Below are 20,368 nucleotides of genomic sequence, written 5' to 3'. Positions count from 1 at the left end.
CATCATGGGAATAATTTACATTTTAAAAGATATTAAAATAAAAAAAACAGTTATTTTAAATTGTAATAATATTTCACAATATTGCTGTTTTTACTGTATTTTTGATCAAATAAATGCAGCCTTGGTGAACAGAAGAGACTTTTGACCGGTGAACGAATGTCTTTGGTTAATGAAAAAAAGGACAAAGGCAAGATATTGCATACTAAGCTGTTCAATGATGCCCTCTACTTGTAGATCTCAGGATTTTCCACTTTTGACCTGAAAAATCGCATCGTTCTCAGTTGTAAATGTTATTTCTGGACAAACATTTTTAGAAGAAAAACGCTAATTCATTCTCCAGTTTTATTTATGTTCTGTCACCCACCTATCCATTGAGTTCCTTCACTTTTCCCACCAGTAAATCCCACTTGGACACCATCAACACACTGACCTTGAACATTAGCTGAGCTCCTCGTGTTCCAGAATACTTTTGCTTGATTTCTTTACCCACTCAAACTCATGTGTGTTGATACAATTCATACAGCAAAATATACTAACGTCTAGCTCTGACTGCCTTTTTATTTGGTGTAAAATCAATTGAAGCTCACATTTACTGACCTCAACCTCCCATATGTCTGATCTAAAAGCAGCCAAGACTGTAATGAAGCAATAAGACACGAGAGACTCTGACTCGTGTCGTCTAAGAACAACTCTGTTCTGAAATCTCATTTACATACAGATTTATGTGAGTTTGACATCGCACAGTGCCATTTTAAATATGCAATGAATGAGATTCATGTGCTGTAGTGGAGGACAAGATTTTCAGTGAATAACAACCAATTTTCTTCAAATATTTCAGTTTGTTGTTCTTCAAACAGTTTGTGCATCAAATCAATGAATCCTTTCTGAATAAAAGTATTAATTTCTTCCAAAAAAAAATCTAAATCCTACTGACACCAAACTTTTGAGCAGTAGTGTACATCCATCTGAAAAAGGATAATGTGCAGTTGTTCTGTGGGAAAGGCAGATTTCTTCCTGCATTCTGCAAATTCTTGCTCATTTTCGTTTGGAAAATGTAACATCTCTGCTTGTTCAGTTCTATTACCATGAATGTGTGTGTAGAGGCTTTCTTAATTTCACATGTTGGACCGCAGTCCTAGTTAAACAGTCCGTCAGTGATTGCCAATGAAAACAGACTAGCAGCGGTGGGCTTTGACTAGCTAACCTCGCAGCGGTGATGGGATGTCAGCTTTTACAATGATCTAACGGCGATCCATTTCCCTGAAGACTAAACTTTCCAGTCAAGAGCGATTCTGTAAATTGGCCTCAGATTAAATTTCAAATCCCCATTGTTTTAAAAGTTACTATCGCAGGTTCTTCCTCTATAAGACTTCCTGATAGGCAGCAAATCTTTATGGTTTTTCTCCAGGCACGCCAGGTAGAACAGCACCCAGTTTACTCCTGTCTCTTCTCATCACAAACCTCTCACATGAAAATGGGACTGGAAGAGATCACATCAATGCTTTAGAGGAGAAATCAACACTCATTTAGCATCTACGCTGAAGCTGAGGAGTCTGTTGGCTAATGCTAGCTAGAGGTTAGCTTAGGGCTTGACAACCATGGCTAATGAAACCTGAAATGTTTATAAATAATGGTACTCACACAGACATTACATAGAGCTAGAAATATTAATTTTCTGCTACAGTTTATAGCCCAAATGTAAGGCCTTTTGTTAGGCTTATAGCTAAAGAATACTTCATAGTAAATTTATAATATACATTCAAAAAATGTATGTATTGTAAACATGTAAATTACACAAGGCAGTTTTTGCATTAACTTCTGTTTCTCCAATTCGTTTTTGAAATATAATCATTTACACAGTGGCTGTCATAACTTGTTTTCATGATTTATTTAGGCCTTACACTAACAGGTTAAGTAAAATATAATTAATATATAGGCTAATATAGAGCATATTATTTAGCGAAACAGTTCATTTCTCTAGCGAACTAACAAGCTGTGGACACCGAATGGCTTTTCTGAGGTAAATGTAATACTACGCGACATAAGTTTACAAACTGTTTCACTGACATTGAAACACTGACCGCGCGATTACACGAGATATGATACGTTTCAGTAAGTTGTACTGTATCTTTCAACATACCTTCATGTTCATTCATGTTCATTCTGTAGTAGTGAAGTGGAAGAGATGTTCGCGTTCATTTGCGCTCCGCTCTGCCATTTGAACTGAGGCGCAAAGCGATCTGTCACGCCACATCCAAAAGCGTTAAAACAGCATTTTTTGTTAAATTTGTGATAAAATGGTCAGAATCTGAAACATGGCACTTTGTTTCTAATCGAAAGTAACAAAACACAGAGCTTATTGTGATTATTGGTGGTTAATGCTGGTTAAAATAGGTTAGGCTAAAAAGCATTACTGTGCGCGCCCCCTTCTGGATTGGAACTGCATTGGTACACACACACATATATACACAGTATCTCACAAAAGTGAGTACACCCCTCACATTTCAGCAACCATTTTAGTATATCTTCTCAAGCGACAATACTATAGAAATTAAAATTGTATATATTTTAGAGTAGGCAATGTGCTGCTTGTACAGTAGTATAGATTTACTGTCCTCTAAAAATAACTCAACATACAGCCATCATTGTCTAAATAACTGGCAACAAAAGTGAGTACACCCGAAGTGGACATGTCAAAACTGTGTCCAAATATGTGCGTCTGGGCATGGAATTCACCAGAGCTGCACAGGTTGTTGCTGGGACAGAACTAAAATTACTAAAACTTAAAATAAAATTTAAATAAATTGAATACTACAATAGCATATAAATAATACTAAAATAACACATATCATGGGGTAGGAACACTAAACTAGGAAAATACAATAAATTACATTAATACAATAAATATATATAAAAAAAATACCATAAATTTGGTTACACTTTATTTTGATGGTCCCCTTTAGACATTCTGTTGACTATACATAACGTGCACCTGTCAACTAACTCATTACAGTATTAGTATTAGTAGACTTTCAGAGGTAGGATTAGGGTTAGTAGAATAAGTTGACATGTACTTGCAAAGCTACTTATATTCAACAGAATGTCTAAAGGGGACCATTGAAATAAAGTGTTACCATTCATTTTTACAGCATGAAGGTCAGTCCAATTGTACAGCAAGATGCTTGAAGCCAGAAGGAACGAGAGAAACTCAATGACAGCGGGACCACGCAACAAATGTGTGACTCAGAAAGCCCACAATATTCACTGGGTTCTCATTTACTGGGCACATGAAACGACACACCAGAGAACTCAGTGAAAATCTGAGAAAATAAGAGCAAAAGATGGCAGACTCCGCTGGCTGCTGCACACAGACGTCTCTACTGCATCTCATGACTGAGCTCTCGAGCGGCTACAGAGGTGTCGTTTCACAATACTGGCTAATGCAGTGCACCAGACTGGTGCGTCTGGCAAAAGAGGAAAACTAAACACCTCTCTCAGGTTACTCACAGATTTCTGAACTAGCACACAGTCACACAGTCTTTGTTTACATTATGATTTCATATTGACTTGAATATTCGTAGAATTCAGATGCACTACACACCCTCATTAGTGCCAAATGTATGTCATTATTTAATTCAGCTAAATACTCCACATTAAACACCTGAAAATGAACCCCATTTATGTTTTTGGTGTTTGTTTAATGAAGTTAAAAAAAATCTGTCTAACAGAGGCCAAATCATTTTTAAAAAATATGTTAGATTTACCGACAGCTACAGCAGTGTGTGGGAATTTTCCTTCTTTCTCCATATTATTCCCTGTGTCCAACACCTGCCTGCAATCATTCAGTTGTTTATGTATTGTTCTGTATTGTTTTAATGAAGTGAAAATTACTAAATAAACACAATCTAAATGTTTTCCGATCATTATGACAATTTAGCATTTTGAGTGCAAGTACATATGTCTAAATGGACCTCAATATACACTAAACCACATTTTTTTTAAAAATAATTGTGATTGATAAGGTATTTATTTCTCATACTAAGTGTTAAACCAAGTTTAAAACTTGGAATAGAGAGGAATTTGTTAAATTCCCCAACCAGAAATATTAAACTTTGGCGCAAAACTTGCATAGCAATGCACTAAAAGCCCTTTAGAACAGCTTGGTTACACTATTTCGATGCTCAACTTTCTACTATGTAACTTTGCAACTACATGCCAACTAACTCTCATTAGACGGTCAGTAGACTGTCTGCTTAATATCTGCGAACTCTTTATTTTGATGGTCCACTAACAGACATTCTACTGACTATAAGTGACTTTGCAAGTACATGGCAACAGGGCTTGATATTAACACCCGGCAAATACAGGTGGATTTCAGCAGTAACGTGTAATGCAGTCATTCCTACTAGCCACTCTGGCGGGTTGAATTTATATATATTTATAATATATATAAATTTTTCAAGTGTAGTCTTTTTAAAAAGGCATCTGAAATAATAAATTAAGCGCAATTTAGTGTTGTCAAAAATATAGATTTTTCGATAATGAAATATCTGAAACGCTTCCGATACTCATTTTCCTCAGAATAGACACATGATACCAGCTGCTCTTTCTCTCTCTCTCATCTCTCCGACAGCGAGTCGACACACAAACCCTCCTCCCCTCACTCACTCGCTTAATTTGCTCCGGATTAATATTGTCGGTGTTACAGGGCTTGAATTTCAGCGTGGGATTGCGCGTATTGTGCATCATTTTACTCATTCCTGCAGATTTTGTGCTCACGCACACATAAAGCCGCCTCTCAGTACTAAATAAAGTTCATTTTCACTGCTTATTGCGCTTAAACAGCCAAATACACACAAATAATGTCAAAATGCCGGTCTTGGCGAGTAGTCACGTAAACACAGTCAGTTGTAAACAGTTGAGAAAGAAAACACATGTGTAACAGTATAATGGATCTGTGCGTCAGGTCTTAAAGTGACAGCAGCCTAATAAACTTGCTGCCAAATTATGAGATAATATTAAAAATATCTACATAGCAGTTTTTCCCCATGGTATAATGTGTAAATTGTGGCCAGTGAAAATGCTGAGTAGCTAGTAACTTTGGAAAACCACTAGCCACAGTGACTGGAAAGCAAAAAAGTTCATGTCAAGCCCTGCATGGCAACTTATTCTGCTAACCCTAACCTAACAGTCTACTAACAGTCTACTAATACTCTGAGAGTTAGTTGACCTGTAGTTGCAAAGTTACATATAGTAAGTAAAGTGTCTAAAGTGGACCATCGAAATAAAGTGTAACCCTGTTTAGCAACACCCTGGCAACCACTCATACATCCCAACATATTTTTCCGTTGATCCAGCACATTCCAAACACAGGCATCTCAACATTGACCTATAAATTTTATTAAAAATGGTAGAATGCAAGAAAACAAATCATATAAGCAGGTATTCAATAAAATCATCCTAAATTCATTCATTCTGTTTTCTTAACCCAATGCATTTTTACAAGAGGGATGCATTTTGGGAGTTCATGCAGTTCCTAGCAACAGTGAATGCAACGTTTGTATATTTTATTTGGTAGTTGTGTCTGAGATTAAAATCAGTGCAATTTCCTAAGAGACAACGCTCTGAGTCCACTGGAAATGGAGTGTCCAATATTTTGGCCACTGCACTTCTAACCTCTTGCCAACATTTTTAACTTTACTGCACCCAATTGGAGAATGCAAGAATGTACTTTCTAAGCCACATCTGAAATATTTCACTTCTGGATTATAACTATTCAGCTTTTATGGTGTGTAATATGGTTAGTATATAAACCAGTTAGTGAGTTTAAATCTAGACTTGATTCAAATAATGGGTTTGATCCAAATCCTAGTGAGAACGCTAGACAGCAAGGTAATCGCCGAGCCAATCAGAGCCAATGTCCCTGCATTGTTCTGGGGGGAAAAAAAGCATTTGGTCCATAGTGGTGTTCACTTCATATTCCCATGTCTCTCTTGATTTGTCAACACTCAGAACTGAGTGAGCTGAAAGTATATTTTGGACAAGAGCGCTCCAGAATATTGTGTGACCTCATATAACTCCTCTATACTTGTCAGTTTAGGTAAAGCCTTTGATTGCCAAGACTCTCCTTGGGAAAGATCTTCGTTGTAACAAATAATATGCTTGTTAGATAGATCATGTTTGTTTGTCACTTACGTTCTCTCCTCCAAGAGTGCTTTCAAACAAAGATGCAACAAATCACGGTTTGTGTAGCCGAATAGTCACTAGATGAATTACTATAATCAGTTTAATGGATCAGTTTATGGCAAGGACAAAAATACTCTGCAGTGGACGTTTTTCAGCCAATATTGCAACATTAGTTTGAAAAGTTAGCCTGAGGTTTATGGTGCAAAGCTTTCACCCAATTAAATAAGTACAAGTAAGTCTCGAATTTAGGAAAGAAAGAAAAAAAAATGTACTTGCAAACTCATGAGAAGTGGAAAAGCTGTCATGACCTAAAACCTAAACAATACAATCTATTGTTTGATCATATATGTATAAATGTAATATGCAATTAACAAATTATTAATAAAATAATATTCAATTAGTCACGTGGCTTTGCATTGCAAAGATGCTTGAATGATTTGGTCAGATCACTAACATTAAAAATGAGAAAACTGTAGTAAATATAACAGTGGACGACAAGTCTTGCATGCTCAATATGTACTTTTGAATTATGAATTAAAGGAAGATTATGTGAAATTAATGAATCAGAGCCTGTTTTCTGTCAGTCCTGAGAGCCTGTGCTAGTGCTGCTCTAGTTAAGATGGCAAAACATCATGAGTGCAAATAAATCATTACATAGGAATAAATCAATCTTTGAACGGTTAAATCAAATTTAGAATTCAGAAACTCTTGTTATTAGCGACACCGGTGGCCATTAAGTGAATTGCAGCTAGCAATTAATTGCTCGCGCTCGTATTCGTGCACACGTAACATACAACAAACTGAACGTGATTCAATGTCCCGATATACTCACAGCGAAGTTCTTTTTCGTTCTTCGCTAAGACGTAAAAAGAAATTTGATATATCTATACTGTTAACAGACATCCCGACACTGCTGAGAGTGAAGTTTAGATGAATATGTAAATATGGGCTGTGCTCTTTCCTCTCAATAACAAAATAAACACACAACAAAAATGAAAGCGGTGAGAAAACAGCAGTTAAGAAAGCATCCGATCATAGTGATGTGGATATGTTTGCATTTACACTGTCATGATAGTTTGATTATAAAGTATATCTGAGTCTATAGACTATATAGATCTGACTATGTGAGACTAGAGTTTGAATTAATCCCTTTTCTTTGCATGACACATTGACATTACAGAATAACTCTTTGTCTTTCTCCATTATCCTGAACATTGTATAAGCATTCGTTTAATGTGTCATTGGACCTCATTCATGAAACATGAGCGAAACTTTTTTTTTTGTAAATCGTTCATAAAGCCGTTCTGACGCAAAATTTCGGATTCACAAAAATGTTCAGATTTTCAAAATGTTAGTTGGTGAGAAAGAAATTTACACCTGCTCCCTACCACGTGTAAATGGTGCATAAAACATTAGAAAGTTCTGTGTTCTAATTTAGGCTGATGACACTGCATTTTGATACACTTACGTAATATATTAATAATATTTCGCGAGATGATTTGCCCTGTCTTTTTTTTTTTTTTAACTGTTAACGCTTGCCACTGTCACTTTTTACCCAGCCGTCCAATCACAGTGGAGGAGGGGCGGGACAAATACTATACCCACCAATCATCCTACTTGTACAATGACTGGACAACAATGGAGAAGTTAATATTGCTGGTTACTGTATTTTTGAATGTTTGGAATGTTACGAATGTTTGGAATTCATTAATATACACACGCTTAACTACCGAATCCGTGGCATACGAAGCATTTGTGAATCCGGAGAAGAGTTTTTGTAACGGTCTATTTTACGCGCAAATTTGCTCATATATTTACGAAAGTTTCATGAATGAGCCCCACTGAACAGAAGAGAGGCTCACGGGAGCGAGCATAGTTGTCACATCCTTTTGATTTTCCAAGTCCTTCACATAAAAATCAGTCTTCAGGCTTTAAACCTAGGAAGTCAGAGAAGGTCTTATTTTTAAGTTTCGTTACAAGCTGTTCACACATTGGCGATTAATACATGAAAATTATTACATACTGCCCCTTTAAAATCAAATCAAAAACTCCCTCAACCCACATATTTTGGATTGAAAGCAGTGAATTTTGCCAAAAGACAATAAGACCTTGTATAAGACTCTACGTCCAGGACTTTGAAATGTGCCTAAAAACTAATTTAAGCACTAGAACACTGTCCCTGAATGAACACACAAAGTTTGGCCTATAATAATATGTTTTGTGTGATCACTCTGTTAGCAATGGCATGATAACAGGAAAAATATGTTATCAGAAACATCACTGCAGAAGGATGTTGTTGTTTTAACTCTTATTATGGTGATGGATTTTGGATGCCTAGGTATTTTGTGGTAAGCTTTATCGCTATTCTGTCTTTAGTTTGTATGCGTACAGTAGCTATTTGAGCATTATGAGTGCAAACTAAACTGTAATAAAATTATACAACATTTACAACTTATGATCAACAGCAGATAGTTTCCGCCATTCTTAAACTGACTATCCCCCAACTTGGAAAGGGGCTCAAAAACATTCCCCACGTGTGCTTATCTTGTAAATACAATCATTCCCACATGACTTGATCAGTCTTCTTCCCACAGTAAACATTTTTAGTGTAAACATACAACAAATTTGAAAAATAGAACCATGTTTTTGTCTAAAGCATACTGTTGAACGAGAGGGGAAAAAAAATCAGTTTCAGTTTACCTCAATTTGTTCTGCCAAAACAAATCACACAAATGTACAGGGTAAATACGGCAAAATGCAAACACTTGCTAACAGTAGCTTATCCTGATTGTCGATCATTACCACACATTTACCTTAAAATATACAAACATATTGCTCAAAACAGGAAGGCCGATTTGTTTGGGCAAGATGTTTCATTCCAAACAGCAAATTGATTCTTGGCTGAATCTTCTTAAATTTCAGCTGTGTTTGGCCTACATACCACTCCAAATTACACTCCAAGATTGGCCCAAAAGCTGCTTACCAAAAGTAAACCAGATTAATGCCAGGAGCAGACCAAAACTCACCCACAACTTCCATCTCCCCAGAAATCAGCCATAACTTGCCCTAAACAGTGCCAGAATCCCCAGATGTCAGGCGGAAAAGAGCCAAACTTCAACCTCCTTTACCCCAGAGGTCACCCACAAATCCTTAAGATTAATTACCCAATGTAAGCCAGATTTGGCCCAGACTCTGTTGCTGTCTGGGTTGTAGCACGACTGGTAGAACAGCATTGCTAGCATTAGCATTGTCATGGGTTTGTACAGCAAGTCCTGAAATATACTTTGCACAAGTATACCAATGCTTCTGATACCACAAACTCGATTTCGTAAGTTCCTGCATTACAAAAGATGTATTAGACCACAATTCATAATGCAAAGTATGTGTTCTCAGAATAAAGCGGAAATTATTTATTTATTTATTTTTTTTGGCAAGCAACATATAGATTGCAAAAGTTTCAATATATTCAAATAGATTTTCATTTTTTAGAAAGCCCTTAAAGGTGCCGTGTGTAAATTTTAGCAGCATCTAGCGGTGAGGTTGCAAATTGCAACAAACGATTCAGTCCACCGCTCTCCCCTCCCTTTCGAAGCACATAGAGAAGCTACGGTGGCTGACACAGGACAAACATGTCATCATCTGAGACAGCAGAGAGTAACCAGTCAAGTAATTAGGTTTCTTCTTACTTCTAACAAAGAACGGTCTCTGCTTCTAATAAACCAGACGACTACTACTACTACTACTACTACTACTTCTTGCTTATTCCATGTAGTGACAATGCAAGCTGCCTCTAAAAACACCAACGAAGAAGAAGAAGAACAATAACATAGTGACATAACGCGCTCTGTAAAGCAGTTTGTCCATTTAGGGCTACTGTAGACTCATGCCGGTGCAAAATGGCGACTTAACATGTAAGGGGACCCGTAATGTATGAGATAGAAATGGCTCATTCTAAGGTAATAAAAACATAACGGTTCGTTATGTGAGGTCTTTATGCACCACTGAAAACATAGTTATGTATATTATATTGCATTTCTGTCAATAGATTCTCCTAAATATCACACACTGGACCTTTAACTGTATGAAATGGAAATGCTAATATAGAGTGATCAGTCACATTGCATTTATGGCTTGCTCAAAAAAAAGAAAAAACTAAAACTATTTCATAATTAAAATAAAGTAAAGTAAAATATAAATATTAGACGGATAACTTAAACATAAACGAAATTTTAAAATGTTTCCTTTGCAAATAACATAAAACAAGTTTAAGTTGTACTAAAATTACTAAAAATAAAACTGAAATGAAAGCTGATTAAAGCTATATAGCAATATGGTAACACTTTAGTGTCCAATTCTCACCATTAACTAGTTACTTATTAGCATGCAAATTAGGATATTGGCTGTTTATTAGTACTTATAAAGCACATATTAAAAGGACAGTTCACCCAAAAAAGAAAATTATCCCATGATTTACTCACCATCAAGCCATCCTAGGTGTGTATGTATCTTCTTTCAGACGAACACAATCGGAGTTATATTAAAAAATATTGTGGCTCTTCCAAGCTTTATAATGGTAGTGAATGGGGGTCGAGATTTTGAAGCCCAAAAAAGCACATCCATCCATCATAAAAGTAATCCATACGGCTTCAGTTAATAAAGGCCTTCTGAAGCGAAGAGATGGGTTTTTGTAATAAAAACATCCATATTTAAAACCTTATAAACTATAATAACTGGCTTTCAACAGACGGCCGTACGCATTGATTTACAGCGAAAGAGTGACCTCTGACCCGACGTATGACGTAATGACGAACACGGAAGCACAGAGGAGAGAGCAAAACAAAACACCGGTCACAAATTAGAAGTCTAAAACAAGAAATTTTAAAGAGAAATGTCAGAGGAGCTTGAGTTTGTTGCCCAGCCCTATTTGTTTGAACCGCGAGGCGTCTAAACTTACGCTACTCCTATGTTGCGTCAGAGGTCACTCTTTCGCCATAAATTAATGCGTACGGCCGTTTGCCGGAACCTAGTTATTATAGTTTATAAAGTTTTAAATATGGATATTTTTCTTACAAAACACATCGCTTCACTTCAGAAGGCCTTTATTAACCTTCTGAAGCCATATGGATTACTTTTATGATGGATGGATGTGTTTTTTGGCCTTCAAAATCTTAAGCCCCATTCACTCCCATTATAAAGCTTGGAAGCTATTTTTAATATAACTCTGATTGCGTTTGGCTGAAAGAAGATAAACATCCTATTTACATAAACATCCTATTTACACACACACACACTCAAGCAGACAGTGGCTGGCCTGGTCGGACAGTGAGTGGGTGTGAGAAGGTGATAAGCATCCCTTCGGCTAGAGCCGCTCCAGTGGGACACGACCTCCTCCGAGTCTCCCACAGACCACCAGTGGAATTCGCTCATCAATCATATCTCTCCTAACTCCAGATGTGTGTGTGTGTGTGTATGTGGGGGCGACAGATGGATCAACAGGTCCATGAGATTCTCGTCAAACGTTGGATGGAAAGCAGCAGCGTTCAGGGACGCGGCTAAACAACACTTTAACATCTGGGTGAGCTGGTTGCCGAACATGAACTGTGTGTGCTGAGCGGGAAAAAAGGGTTTGAGGAGACTTTAAAGGAATAGTTGACCTAAAAATGAAAATTCTGTCATTATCTAATCACCCACATGTCGCTCAAACACAAAAGGGCTTTTCACACTCGCCAAGCTGAAAAAAGGACAGCTTAAACCGGCCTGAGCTATTGTGCTGTTTTAAGCTGATGTAGATTGGTCTAGCTCAGTGGTTCTGAGCTGGTCTGGCCAGGAATTTAATATAATTCCTAAGAAAAAATATTAAAAGTTATATAAATACTGCGCCTGATGAACAGAATGAACATCATACCTGGATGCAAATCCTTCCCAGCTAACACACGAAGGTACTTTTTGTAACTTCAATTATTTACTAATTGACAACATAACTATGACGTTCACTAACGATTATTTTGGTAATCGAATAATCGGCCAATTAGTTTTGATGATTAATCGAGTAATCGGATATTTTTTGTGGTAATAAAAATAGACCTAAGCAAACAATAGCCTTCTTAAAATGACTTAAAATACATGTATAATAAGAATGATGCAATAATTTTTGGTTTAAATAAAGTATCAAAAGCAAGTAATCATATGGTTTTATAGAACAACACTGTTAAAATACATATTATAATATACATAATATAAACAATCATCTTGTGTACATTATGTAATTTCTTGAACAAGAATATGTGGACATCAAAACATGCAAACTCAAAGCGAGGGTTTAAACTTTTATTTTGAAATCGCGAGGATGAAACATATTGATGTATTCTCCTGTGTTGCCACAGGTTTATTAATGATTTATGCTATAAATCTGATGAAATGGTGCAATTTCGTTCCTAGATGAATGTTAAAAGCAACCCAAACTCACAGCATATGTAGAGATGGAGTTTGAGACGCATGTAAATGATAACAGTTCATGCTCATAATTTCTTCTGCGCATTATTTATAATAAAGTGATACAGCGCGCACAGAATATGTGTTACAAATACAGATAACAGCTGACAGGATGGGAAATTTAGTTTTTCTGAGGTGAGAGACTTTTTATTTCGAAACAAGTTATGAAAATAACATTAGAATAATGACACTGAAATAGAGCCTGACAAAATCTCATCTGACTGCAGATACTGAATCAGGACAATGTGTTTTTCTCAAGCACTCTTTACTTAAACTGCGTTTGACTGAAGAGCCAACAGCTTTCAAGCATGTCTATCAAAATAAAAGTCTTGCATCAAAAAAACATACTCGTGACCCATTAGTTGAGAAACACTGGTCTAGCTGGTCTCCTATCCTGATTTTAGCTGATTTAAGCATAATTTCTCCAAATAAGCAGAAGAAAGCTACAAACTGCTGCAGGTTGAGACCAGCAAACCAACATGGTTTAAGCTCTTTTTTAATACATCTTGTTCAATGTTTCATACTTTTCATACTTCACGCTTGGAAAGTAATTATCTTAGTTTTTCATGTGTCATGATTTCACACTGTACTTGAAGTCAGAACGATTAAGTTTTTACTGAAATCAGAAAATAAGGAAATGCCTGAAATAAGGTCTGTGGTTAACACAAGCTCAAGATATTTACACGTTTTAACGGGAAAGCAGGGCACAAAGTAACACTTTTTGACTTTCTCAGTTCGTGTAAATTCACTTGGGATTAATTTTTTCCCACATTAATTTCACACATGTCTAGTACAATTATGTGTTTTTTGTTTCATTAATACTGTGTATGCTCTTTTCTTGATTTACCCCGAAAGAATGGAAGTGAAATGTGACAACATGCTCCATATTTTTATAAAGATAACCCTGGGTTAAGCTTAGTGTGACAAGATCTAAAAGGAGGTCAGAACACTTTCTCTTTTTTTTTTTTTTTTTTTAAATAATAATAATAATAATAATAAAAGAAAGTACAATAAAAGTGGTCCATTTTACACATGCACTATAGTCTAGAGTCTTCTGAAGCCATGTGAAAACTTCATGTGAAAACCAGACAAGTCAGTAAATCACAGATGTACAGTTTTGGATAAACGTGCTAACAAGACATGGAAAGTTTTCAAGAAAACCAACTGCTAAATGTGGATCGAACCCTCTGTTATCACAATCTTTATCTGTGGGAACGATATCACTCAAATAGACTCAAAAAACACACACTCTTCCAAGTCACCCTGCTAAAATGTCTTTCCGCTTTTCTTTTTTTCTTTTTTTTTTTTTCCATAAGTTTGCTTGCAATTTCATCCAAGAGGCTGGTTACTCTAACAAGCTGTGACAAACACAATTGCGTTCTGCTAGTGATGTGAAGATCAAAGTTGTCAGGGAAGTGAGCCATATGGCCAACGCATGTACGGCCCCAGAACTCTCAACATAATCAGCCACTGTCTGATCTTCGGCACGGGACTGAAATTAAAGCCAAATGTTTAAAGGTGTTGAGCAAAAGCGTAAAATTCCTAATGCAACGCACAGTGTTTGATATTTACAACTTAATTTGTCTTCCAGAACTGTGCGGGTTTTTATGTTAAGTTTTTAATATCAACTAGTTGAATTGCTTATACATTTTCCTGCTTTTGACACTGTAACTCTCTTCCAAAACCTTGTCAGGTCATATCATATTTAACCATATTCAAATGCAGTTTTTGATGTATCTTTTATGCATAAGGTAATCCCAAAATGCACTGTGATGAGAACAGCCAAAATACAAATGTTTTTTTGTTTTTTTAAAGTCTCTTTTGCTCATCAAGGCTTTATTTATTTGATCAAACATACAGAAAAATCACTAATATTGTGAAATATTATTACAATTTAAAATAATGGTTTTCTATTTTAATATACTTTAAAATGTAATTTATTCCTGTGACAAAGCTGAATTTTCAGCATCATTACTCCTGTCGTCAGTGTCACATGATCCTTCAGAAATCATTCTAGTATGATGATTTATTATCAATGTTGTGCTGCTTAATATTTTTTTATAACCTGTGATACTTTTTTCAGGATTCACTGATGAATAAAAAGTTAAAAACAGCATTTATTCAAAACAGAAATCCTTTCAAACAATATAAGTCTTTACTATCACTTTTTATCAGTTTAACACATCCTTGCTGAGTAGAAGTTTTTTTTTTTTTTTTTTTCAAAAAAAGAAAGAAAAAAATTACTGACCCCAAACTTTGTAACGATAGTTTATATTGTTACAAAAGATTTATATTTTAAATAAATACTGTTCTTTTAAACTTTTTATTCATTAAAGAATCCTTAAAAAAGTATTACAGGTTAGAATGATTTCTGTAGGATCATGTGACACTGAAGACTCAAGTAACGATGCTGAAAATTCAGTTTTGATCACAGGAATAAATTACATTTTACATTTGTGATAATACTTCAAAATATTACTATTTTCACTGTATTTTTGATCTTCGTGATCAAAAAGAGACTTCTTTCAAAAACAAACAAATCATACCATTTCTGAATGGTATTTATATACTATATTACATGTTTTCTTAACCAAAATAATTAATTTATAATATTGCATGTCCGTTCTGAAATCATCACTAGGCACTTAGATGTGGCAGCCGTTATATGAAATCAGAAAGAGCAGAAAAGAGCTATGGATGTTTGTGAAAAAATAACAGCATTGGCTACAGATGTATTGTTGACGGGAGAAGATAAAATGATAAGGTGTCTGCAGCTTTCTCTTCTCGCAATTACAAGATGCTTGAAATGAGAAATACCAGACACACTGATCCTGTTCTCCTGCGTGCCCCATGTCTCTGGCGGCCTGTTCTCAGCATCGCTGTGAGACTGTAGAGGTGCTACACAATCTCATAGCGATAGACACAGAGACACACAGGATGAAAGACAGACAAGCAGAGTGATGGAGAGAAAAACAATGCTAGAGATAAAATAAATAAATAAATAAATAAAACTAAACTCCCTAGACTTCATGTTTCTGTTCCAAAACCTAGTGAGCTGCCTAGCTGTCTACTGCCTACATAGGCATTTAACTGAAATAAACTGACTGATTTGGAACACTCTACATAAGCAACAACTCATGAAACCACAAATGAAACACATTAGCATGGCATTAACATGTTGCTTTGCAAACAATTCAACACTTTAATAAGCATAAAACATACATGGTGCACACAAATACTTTAAGTAATATAAGTATATAATGTAAGTATTAAGTATAATAATAATAATATTCCATGTTTTCATTTTAACAGTAAACTTCTGTTGTGCAGCACTTTGTTTGCCAAAAAAAAAAAAAAAAAAAGGAATTGTAAAATTCTCAAAAAGATTAATCCAATTGTAAATATTGTCTCCATTTCACTACTACTATTTTTTTATAATGAATTTGTATTAAATCATAAATCCAGAAAAAAATTAAGACAACACAGAATGTCTGGAAAAACAAAACCTTTTGTTGCGTGAAGCAGGGCGGAGCCGAGAGCCGTGGGAATGGAACTGTGAGGAGATGCCACTTTACTTTTGTTGCCAGCCACTGCCAGTGTTTTTGATAATTTTCACAAAAATTTCACATGTATGAATATCTGAACATGCAATAATAAAAAAAGTTTAATAAAATAAGCAACATTTTGAACAAAAAGCTGAGAAAATCACGTTGTTGTTTTTTTTCAGAGACTACAACATGCATAAGCAATGCTTTTATCGCTTGTTTCTGCTCCTTCTTCACCTGTGTTTTGATCCGGAGATTCTGTGCTCTTTCAGAAGATCTGTAATAGCGCCCCTACCACATAACAGTGAAAACACGGAAAGCTGGAAAATTCCATCAATGGCGGTGAAAGAGTTTTGCTGGTTCCCGCCTCCTTCTTCCTGAACTACGAAACGTTGTTACATGTTTAAGGCCCTGTTTTTTATTATATTATTAAAGTCCTCCTGTAGTCAATAATTTTATCCCTTAAAAATCATCTTTGATCACCAAAATGACATATTTATTTTTTCCTGTGAAAAAAATTCTTCATGCCTTAAAATAGCTTGAATGGAACTCTACACCCTTGCCTCATTTAGTATATGTGGATCTATGAATATGCTAATTAGCCCCGCCTCCACTCACTCACACCAGCTCAGTGTTTACTGAGGTAAACACTTCACTATGGTATCGCTCTTTACAACGTCGGACACACAACGGCAATTAATATGATTTGCCTTTTGCTTGACTCTGTTATCAAACAGCTAATAATGTGTTGCTAATGTTACACAAACCATGTTTCCATTCACCATCTCAGTGTCACACAGCTGACTTCTAACAATCAGCATCCTTACAAACGCTTTGAACAACACAGAACGCCAGTGGAGAATAAGGCATATAGTTCATCATAACGTCATAATATACATCATACACCTGCTATATTGCTTAATCTACCCGATTTTTCATATCAACAGAAAAATATACCGGGATAACCTGGCTTCTCTTGAGACTCCCCTGCTTCAGAGCGGTCATAGTTAATGATATGCTAAAGCCCACCCCCAGATTGACGTGACTGGTTACAAGGTAGTTTGTGACATCAGAAACACCAGTGATTTCAAACCACAGTCTTTTTTTCACTGCAGTTTTAAAGAGAAAATCCTCAGCAATGGTGTTGACTGATGAATTTGCACATGGTTTGTCTTAAAGCATATTAAAAACACCAGATAGACATATAAACAACATTAAAAACTTGATTTTCACCACAGGGGGACTTTAACTTCATTTTATTTCATCAATGCAATGCATTATAGTATCATCTTCCCAAATAGTATCATCTTTATCCAAAAGATGCTTCCTTAAAATTTTACAATGTTTCTCTGAACAGTGAAACACAAACAAGCTTCATGTTCTTCATTTTTGGACTAGAAATGAAAATGATTCATCTCAACATCTTTTTTTTTTTTTGCATCTGTTAATGCGTATATTAATAATGATCTTTATACACATTAGAAGAAAAAAATGGCCCTTTTTTAGCACTTCACACATGCAAGAAGAATATTATCTTCTACAGTAGTACGTTCTTTAGTTGAGGGCTTTGGACCAAACAGCACATACGAGACATAGTTTTGGTTTGGCGAAGGGCGTCTCATGTTTTCATTAAGGTGAGAGCAAAACCACAAAATAGGACTCTTCATCGAAGACCTGGCACATTAATGCAATGCTATATCAGTGCCTAGGAGAGCACATGCTATCAACAGGACCTAAAATTAGCTCACCTCAGCTCTTAATATTAATTGACTGATTAATATGGAATTGGGCCTACACCGAGACAGCTGCGCTCCATAGTGCAGCAAACCATAACATACTTCATATGTAACATTATTGGAGAGTCAAGCACTCTCTAGACCTACACAATACATTTAAAGGTGCAGTAAGCGATTTCTGAGAAACACTGTTGATATTTGAAATCAACCCAAACAAATACACCCCTCCCTTCATTTCTCCGCCCCCAAAATGCATGAGCACACAATGCAAGAGTGGGCGTCTCATCAAAGCTGAAGCGAAGCAAAATAATGCTTCAGAAAAATAAAGTGAAGATGATGAATGAACGACAAGGAAGAACAAAAAATGAACATACAGTACACAAGTATTTACAAGCAAGAGTTCGTAGTTAGTCGCCAGCAGCACACACTCAAAACCAATGTTACTCTTGTATGAAGAAGAAACAACGCAACCTCTGTGTCCGTTTTCAGGCCTTCACGATTAGGTCTCTCCTGCGCTGGAAAGCATTTCTAATATTAATGCGGGTCCTAAAGCTCTTGCCTGATCATAACCCTTCTTTTTCCAGTGATATTCCTCTGAGCTTTATCTTTTATAATGTCTCTCAGCCATCTCTCTTTCAACAGTCTTTTTTTTAATCTCTCCTCCCACATCATGAGTCACAACAAGTATGTTGTGGTGCTCGGTCCAATCCACTTTCAACGGCGTTTTTCAGAAATTGTTTACTGCACCTTTAATGGTAAACACACTGTCAAATCAGTTGTGTCAATCACAAAAGAACAATCTACTGTAGCTCAAAAAGCAGAATATGGTGCATTTTCACATTTTATGGTGGTGCATGTCTGGGTAAAACTCACCACCACAACGTTAGTGTGTTTTGGGTGGTTTCCAGATAATTTCTATGTAGTTATGAAGGTGTTCTGAGAAGTTGTTAGCATGATGGTATGTGGCTGCCAGGGTGGTTTCTAGGTGGTTAAATCAAAAGTGCCTGATATTCCTGGGTAAATATGTGCGATCTTTCCACCAGTTTTACTGTCAGCTGCAAAAACTGCAAATATGTTCATGAAAAAAAAGTAATAGCACACCTCAACAAGCCATATGATTTGAATAATCATTTACAACCCGAATTCCGGAAATGTTGGGACGTTTTTTAAATTCAAATAAAATGAAAACTAAAAGACTTTCAAATCACGAGCCAATTTTTTATTCACAATAGAACATAGATAACATAACAAATGTTTAAACTGAGACATTTTACAATTTTATGCACAAAATGAGCTCATTTCAAATTTGTTGCCTGCTACAGGTCTCAAAAAAGTTGGCACGGGGGAAACAAATGGCTGAAAAAGCAAGAAATTTTGAAAAGATTTAGCTGGGAGAACATCTAGCAACTAATTAAGTTAATTGATAATTTATATTAGCTATAAAAGGGATGTCTTAGAGAGGCAGAGTCTCTCAAAAGTAAAAATGGGCAGAGGATCTGTGAAAGAGTGCGTAAAAAAGATTGTGGAATACTTTAAAAACAATATTCCTCAATGTCAAATTGCAAAGGCTTTGCAAATCTCATCATCTACAGTGCATAACATCATCAAAAGATTCAGAGAAACTGGAGAAATCTCTGTGTGTAAGGGACAAGGCCGAAGACCTTTATTGGATGCCCGTGGTCTTCGGGCCCTCAGACGACACTGCATCACTCATTGCATGATTGTGTCAATGACATTACTAAATGGGCCCAGGAATACTTCCAGAAAACACTATCGGTAAACACAATCCGCCGTGCCATCTGCAGATGCCAACTAAAGCTCTATCATGCAAAAAGGAAGCCATATGTGAACATGGTCCAGAAGCGCCGTCGTGTCCTGTGGGCCAGGACTCATTTAAAAATGGACTGTTTCAAAGTGGAAAAGTGTTCTATGGTCAGACGAGTCCAAATTTGACATTCTTGTTGGAAATCACGGACGCCGTGTCCTCCGGGCTAAAGAGGAGGGAGACCTTCCAGTGTATTATCAGTGTTCAGTTCAAAAGCCAGCATCTCTGATGGTATAGGGGTGCATAAGTGTATATGGTATGGGCAGCTTTAATGTTTTGGATGCACTATGAATGCTGAAAGGTATATAAAGGTTTTAGAGCAACATTAAATGAAAAATTTGTCAAAGACGACCACAAACTCTTCAGCAGCTGGAAACCTTTATCAGGCAAGAATGGGACCAAATTCCAACACCAAAACTCCAGAAACTCATAACCTCGATGCCCAGACGTCTTCAAACTTGTTGTGAAAAGAAGAGGAGATGCTAGACCATGGTAAACATGCCCCCGTCCCAACTATTTTGAGACCTTTAGCAGGCATCAAATTTGAAATGAGTTCATGTTGTGCATAAAATTGTAAAATTTCT

General features: G+C 36.2%; 1 protein-coding gene across 2 annotated transcripts in view; it reads right to left on the bottom strand.

Moving 5' to 3' along the window:
- The window catches only part of adamtsl3 (ADAMTS-like 3), a 207,091-nt gene that overhangs the window by 106,676 nt on the left and 80,047 nt on the right, over positions 1-20,368 (bottom strand). The gene's annotated exons all lie outside the window — the stretch shown is intronic.

Source organism: Ctenopharyngodon idella, chromosome 7 (assembly GCF_019924925.1).
Source record: "Ctenopharyngodon idella isolate HZGC_01 chromosome 7, HZGC01, whole genome shotgun sequence".
Lineage (NCBI taxonomy): Eukaryota > Metazoa > Chordata > Actinopteri > Cypriniformes > Xenocyprididae > Ctenopharyngodon > Ctenopharyngodon idella.
This window is presented reverse-complemented; position numbering and strand designations above follow the sequence as displayed.